Raw genomic sequence first — 7693 nt, forward strand, 5'->3', positions numbered from 1 at the left:
TGCTTACACTGTGGACATCTCTACAGTGCAGTGTGAATATTCAGTGTATTCACATTGCGTTCCACACTGTGAATACACTGTGGGACAATGTGTGAGGTGTGGTGTATGTGGGGGCATGGGTATCGCAGCACTATGAGCGGAATTTTCGCTCATATTATATATGTTCATTTGGGGGTGGTGGTGGTGGTGACTTTTTTTTACCTGATTGCTAAGAAAGCACGAATGCTTATAAGCAAGCAACCAGAGGACCGACGGCTGAAGGTCCTCTCCGAGGGACCTGGTACTGAGGATTAATGCCTTTCCAAAGGGCACGAGCGCACCAAGAGGGAATCGAACCCGGGTCATCGGAATCCGAAACCCCCGCTCTATACCGACTGAGCTATCACGCCTCCATAGTGTGCAAATACATTCATTTATTGAACATACGTAGATCACCCCGATCATTTGTAAACATTATAAATAGTTTGCAAATTGGGTTGGATTAGTTTCAATAAAAACCTTACCATCTATTTAAAAAGTTTTACAGGTATCGAAATACAGGCAACTCAATTTAAATCGGCGATAAAGAATGAAGATAATCATCCACATTGACATAGCAACTTACCCCCTACGATCTAGAGTAGATGGTAACATACAAATTGTTTTGTTTTAATGAAAAACCTAATTATGTATACACAAATGAATCGTACTGATAATCTTTATTATGATAGGCAACTCAGTTCGAATAGGTTATTAGCATTTAGATAATTTTCATTCTCAGTAATGTTGATAAATTTGATAAATACACATCCCTACTTTCAGTGTGCTATCTACAGTAGATGGGAACCTGCAATTTGGTTTGATTCGTTTCAATAAAATAGTTAATCACAAATATTATTTCTGAAAATGTATGGTACAGGTATTATGATAGGAATCTCAATTTAGATTGATAAAAATTAATGAATGATTTTCATTTACATGTACGAACTCACGCCTCACGTTATAATCATACGATCTAAAGTAGATAGTAACGTGTAATTTGTTCTGATTTGTTTCAATAAACTTCATTATCCATTTCAAACAGTTTTACACATAATTAAAGATAGGTCTGTACTGTAGGAAACCCAACACATCGATAATAAAAAATGAAGATGATATACACACGCGCACATAAAAAATACCCTTCTTTAATGTTTATAAATTACATCCAGTGTTTTGGGTGCTTTGTTTCAACATGGATATATTATCATTTTTTGTACAGATATGAAAGAGAACTCAATTAAGATGGGTAATAAGGAATAAATTTAATTATTCATCGAAACAACAACTGCTCACCCCTGATTTTCTCGTGCTATATATAGGCCTTTACGATCTAGAGAAGATATTAACGTCTTATATCACATAATTATGTACCCTTTGGGGGAAGGGTTTGACAAAAAGCCCGTGATTGTGAGTAAATACCTCATTTTAAGTTGGTGTTTCTGAATTGATAAGTAATGACTAAAAGATCACATATACACAATTACTGATCAAATAACAAACATGACCATGATGACATTTAAATAATGAAAATAGATACGACATAATTCATATGGACAAGTACAAATAATTTGAATGCAGTGGCCAGCTATCGTAAGCAGAAAGCTTGAATGAATAGCAGCCAGAGTAAAAAATGTTGAGGGGTCCAGATAGGGCGTGTCGGGCAAAACTTATTAACAGCTGCGAGCGAGCAAAAATTTTGACATTTTTATTACAAAAATCAAATTTTGTGAAAGATTTTGACATATTCAGAGAATGATATACTTCACCCGTCTCCATTTCCCTTTCTTTCCTTTTCTCTTTTTTTTCACCCATCGCAAACATAAGCTGGACAAATTGAGACATGGCCTGTATAGAAGGTGCATTTTTTCTTACCTTCCATAACTGCCGCAGAGGATTTCTTATCAAGCATATTTTCATCCCTTGTTTCCGTATCTGTTTCTCCCGTTTTATCATCATCCTGTATAGATGTTGCAGCCACCGTAGAGGGCGGTATATCACGATCCATAATCAGAGTTGATGGGTTTTCTTTCTCCTCCAGCATATTTTTTTCAGCCTGAAATTCCCAGGAATTTCAGGCTAATTTTGTTCCCTATTGAGTCATGCAGTCTATATAAAAGAAAAAAATTTATATCAGGCATATAGATCTGTAAAGAGTAGAATATTTTGATCTTCACAGTATGCAAAACAGAATAATGAAATGGTCAATTATGTTATATTTTCCTTTGTTTGATAGAGATAGAAGCCTAACCAACCTTCAATTTAAAAAAAAGTCCCAAGTTAGGCAATTTCAGTTGCCACTGAATTTTAAAAGTATTTCGTTCGATTGATGAAAAGATGTCGAATGGTCCCGCGCTTTATATTTGATTACAAAATGATTTAAGTGAGCTGATCTGGGATTTAGAACATAATGAAAAACGTATCTTGTGCCAACATTTAGGACACAGCTCTATCTTTTTTTTCAAAGTATCACATGCCCTTATTTAATGAGATTATTAAACTTTAAAGGCGCGGTCTCAGCTGACCATGCCGCCCCCGACCTCCCCCCAGCCCGACCCCGGAAAATTTCCCCAACTCTTTCGAAAGACACAAACTCTTCCGAAATGCAAATATTATCAAGAAATACTTACAAGTCACCCAGTTCGCTGCCATTTTGGGTCGTGTATCGTGAATGCCCGGTCGTCAATCACGTGGAAAATAGCCGTCGAGACCTTAATATGCTCTTGCTACATCATAGTTGGAAATTCGATATGGTCCGGCCTGGTCGATCGCCTGTATCATATCCCGCACCGGTTGCGATGTGGTGGTGTGATGATGCCAGCATCATCACATTTTCGCGTAATGCGCGCGCATGCACTTGCGTCACTATTGTGACGACATCAATGAAAGCCCGCACAACGGTCAAGCAGTACGTGACCCACTAGCTCGTGACCTAGTTATGGCGTTTCACAAAACGTCTGTCGTCTGACAATAAAATGGCCAAATTCGACTTGGTGATGATGGTGGTGGTGATGGTGATGATCATAATGATGATGGTGATGATGATGGTGACTACTTCATTATGATGGCGGTGATGATTACGATTTTGAGGTTTTTAATGAGGATGATGGTGGAGGTGAGGATTGATGATGATGGTGATGATGATGATGATGGTGGTGATGATGATGGTGGTGGTGGTGGTGATGATGGTGACAATTGTGATGATGATGATGATGGTGATAATGGTGAAAATTGTGATGATGATGGTGGTGGTGGTGATAATGATGGTGATGATGGTGGTGGTGATGATGATGATGGTGATAATGGTGAAAATTGTGATGATGGTGGTGATAATGATGATGATGGTGATGATAGTGATGATGATGGTGGTGGTGATGATGGTGATGATGGTGACAATTGTGATGATGATGATGATGGTGGCAGTGATGATGATGATGATGGTGGTGGTGATGATGGTGGTGATGATGATGGTGATGATGATGGTGATGATGATAGTGATGATAATGATGGTGATGATCATGATGATGGTGATGATCATGATTATGGTGATGATCATGATGATCATGATGATTACGATGATGGTGATGATCATGACGATGTTGATGATGGTGATGGTGACGATCATGATGATGATGATCATCATCATAATGGTGATGATGATAATGTCATTATAATCATCATGATCATCACCATCATCATCAACTATCATCATCATCAATGATGATTGAGAATGATGGTGATGATAATGAAGATGATGGTCATGAAGATTGGTGGCGGTTGTTGTGGCTGTGGTTATTATAATGTTGTCTAAAAAAATTGTTGTTGCCTGATGGCAGTAATTAATGTTATTTCAATATGAGATATACAATTCAATGAGCAAGACCATAGAGAAAGTATTGGAAAGAGAGAAAATGTGAAACAGCCATAAAAAAAATACGCAACAAATATAATTTCAAAAGTTAGTGTTATACACTTTATTCAATAACATTACTTTTGTATCAAGCATAGCCTGTCTTTTAACAGTGGTTGCCCTTGAGAGTACTATAAAAGCTGAAAAATCATTATTTTGGAGAGGAAATCAGTATTTTCAAAGAAATACCATAGGACAACACATAAAACTGGAACTTTAGAAATCAATTTTATAAGTGAGGAATATACACTTTATTCAATAGCATAGTAGTTTTGTATCATACAGAGATTGCCCTTGACCTCTGACCTTGAGAGGTTGACCTTTGACCCTGTCTTTCACAATAATCTGGGTATAAAAAGATAGGAATCAAACTCACTGCAATTTGGGAATGTATGAACTACAGTAAAGGTACACTGCAAGAAATAATGTTCATAATTGTACACAGTAAATGGGGAAAGTATAAATGGAAATTTGCAATCGATTCCTGTTCCTAAAATCAATCATGAATGATGTAATTTATGGCAAAAATGCGTTACCTGGTGGGTGTTTCATAAAGCTGTTTGTAAGTTGAGAGCAACTTTAAGAATGACTGGTAAACCTTTCTTATGTGCTAAACAATCACCAATGAACATTTTGGTGTATACCATTTACTACAAGGTTCACCAGTCGTTCTTAAAGTCGTTCGTAACTTACGAAAAGCTTTTATATAATTTGATTGATATCAATATCATCACCAGGATTGATCCAATCAATCGTAACTCTATGGAAATCCATCAGTGTCATATATTTTCTACAGGAAATTTGCACAAAGTCCTTTGCAAACAAAAAGAAGCATAGTGAATTTTCAAGAAAACAATGAATGCATGAATATACATTCATATCTAGAAATTTTTTTGAGCAAACATGCATTTTATAATATTGACTTTGCTGGCTTTCCATAGTTGTGATTGATTGGATCAATCGCAACTCTTTGTAAGACGGGCCCCTGGTATCCATTACATAAAGACTTACAATAATGGCAAATTAGCTACCATGAAACCTTGATTATGATTGGCTGCTGAGCTGTGTTACCATGGTAGCTACCATAATGTCAAAGTTACAATAGTTCAACTGCAGTGTTGTGGTTGATTGGATCAATCACAACACTTTGTAAGACGGGTCCCAAAGTCCCATCTTACACAGAGTTGCGATTGATCCAATGACCCTCAACTGTATGGAAATCCATCATTGTCATAATTTGTCATACAGGAAATTTGCACAAAATATCCTTTTGTAAACAAAGAGAATACTGAATAGTCAAGAAAACGATGCATCTATACACCATATCTCGAAAACATTTTGAACAAACATGCATTATATATATATGTTGATGTTGCTGGCATTCCATACTTGTGGTCAATTGGATCAATTGCAACACTTTGACACAGGCCCAGGTCTGCTTTCTGCAACATGAAGTATGAATTGGTTTGCTGTAGTTTAAAGCTATCACTTCCAAACTTACAATCAAGATTTTAATTTGAATCCAATTTCATGCAACATCCCTAATTTGGTTTGTGTGCTTTCATTATCTATGAAAAAGATTAAACATATTCACAATATAAGGCACTATCTCAATAGGTTTCCAATAATACTTCCACACATCTGTATTCTTTTTTAATTTACAGAAAAAATTAAACTCATGATTAAGTCCCTTTGAAAAGAGGATATTGCACTAAACTACTGCTAAACATAATCAGTGTTTGCAATAAAGAAGAAAATAAGCTACTAGATAAATGTTAGGTATAAAAGGAGAAAATAAAATGCAAAGATAATCACACATTCAAAATTGTATATTCTTGATTGCATAATTCAAAACGTTGCAACAATTCTTAATCTAATCTCACAACAAACAACCACTCATTGTCATTGGCGTGTCTATGTTTAAAAATAAGCAACATTTCTATAGTATATATTTCTAATAATCTGGTTATTTGTAATGCGCTTAAAGGACACCGCACACCTTACGATTAGTCTGCATTCTACATTTGGAATAAAACGTAGAAGAATTTGATATCATTGAGACAAGGAATATCTAACTGTCTAATATTCCAAATCATTGTACAAATACCTATGTTCAAATCTGTGACTATGCTATCATCCTTATTAGAATAAAAGCGAATATAGTATAATATTTTTTAGTGGTAACGACATCATAGCAGTCGTTTGATTGGCTACGATTTGAAACTAACTTGGCCCTTACTCCAAAATAAAGGCTTGCAATCATTCAAAATTGTTACATTAGGATTCTAATAGTTAATTTGAACCTCAAAAAGAAACTTTTCATTCACATTTTCAGATGAGCAAAATGCGATTTACTCCAATTCGGATTGTAGACCAGTCGTAAGGTGTGCGGTGACCTTTAGACATACATCATAAGTATCTAAGCGCATACAGATTCCTGCAAACAATGTATACACATCCTCCACTCCCTGGGGATTATTCCAGCGCACACATACTGGACAAGCTACAATGAGTTTCTCATCCTACCAGGTACCCATTTAACACCTGGATGGAGTGGCAAAATGTGGATTGACACCTTACCAAAGGTCGTTGGGATGCGGTAGGATTTGAACACACGACCCTCTGATTACAAGGTGAGAGTCAGAACCACTACACCACAGCTCTTCCACATATTAAGTCCTCTTTACAATTGCCTGTAACAAATTATCAATGGCGAATATATCCAATTAAACTGAGGAGGCTTTAAATAAGTACATATACAGTTTAAAAACAAATCCAAGGATTGTTAACAAATATTGAAGTACTTGGTACTAAAATAACATGCACACTATTGCCTATGCTCCCTGTACACTGCAAATATATGCTTTGAGCATGCAATCATCTTTATATTTAAATAATATAATATACAAACTTCGTTTTGTAAAAACAGTAGCAAAACAATACATGTATTGAAACATAAAACCTTTCTCCCTTTGTGGAGATGTAGGTTATGATAGAATACAAAAAAATAACATATCCAATTTAAATTTAATTTACATGCAGGTCTGGATCTCCTCTGTACTCATAATCTATAAATCTGTACACATATTCTGCACATTTCATAATACATGCGTCAGTTACATTCTTTGTTATCATGCAAGGCGTGAGGACTGACAACTTTTTTCCTAAGACACACACGAGAATCTAAAAATGAAAGAAATATTGAACTGAACAATGAATCCCAAGGATAGGGAAGAATAAGGATTGATCAGCAGAGCGACAGGGGCTGCAGAATGGGGGAGGGGGCTGGGGAGCTTCATCCCCCCCCCTCCAAATTTCATTAAAATCTATAAAGAGTTGCATGTCAACTTTGACATACAACTTTTATAAGTCGCCTTGGCGAGATCGATGTGTATCTCACAACGACAGACAACTTTTTATATTAAGTCAACTTCGCAAGATAATAAATCTTTCCATGATGACGTTTCAGGGCTATCTTTTCAAAATGGAAATATAGAATATCCCACTATATGATCAACTCGATAACATTTTAAAGCTTCCATGAATTTGGAACAAGGCAACATGTGATAACAAAGGCGCATATTCTCAACTCAGGATTAATTCAATCTCTTAATGTGTGGTTTAACTACACTCGTATAGCCAATTGTGAGAAGTGTCTTGAACAGTACATGTTCAATTTGTCAGCTCATTTGACACTCAAATCATTCATAACTGACTGGGAAAAATTACTGAAATAATCCTCTTCTTCAACACGAGGAAAGACCC

Source organism: Lytechinus pictus, chromosome 9 (assembly GCF_037042905.1).
Source record: "Lytechinus pictus isolate F3 Inbred chromosome 9, Lp3.0, whole genome shotgun sequence".
Lineage (NCBI taxonomy): Eukaryota > Metazoa > Echinodermata > Echinoidea > Temnopleuroida > Toxopneustidae > Lytechinus > Lytechinus pictus.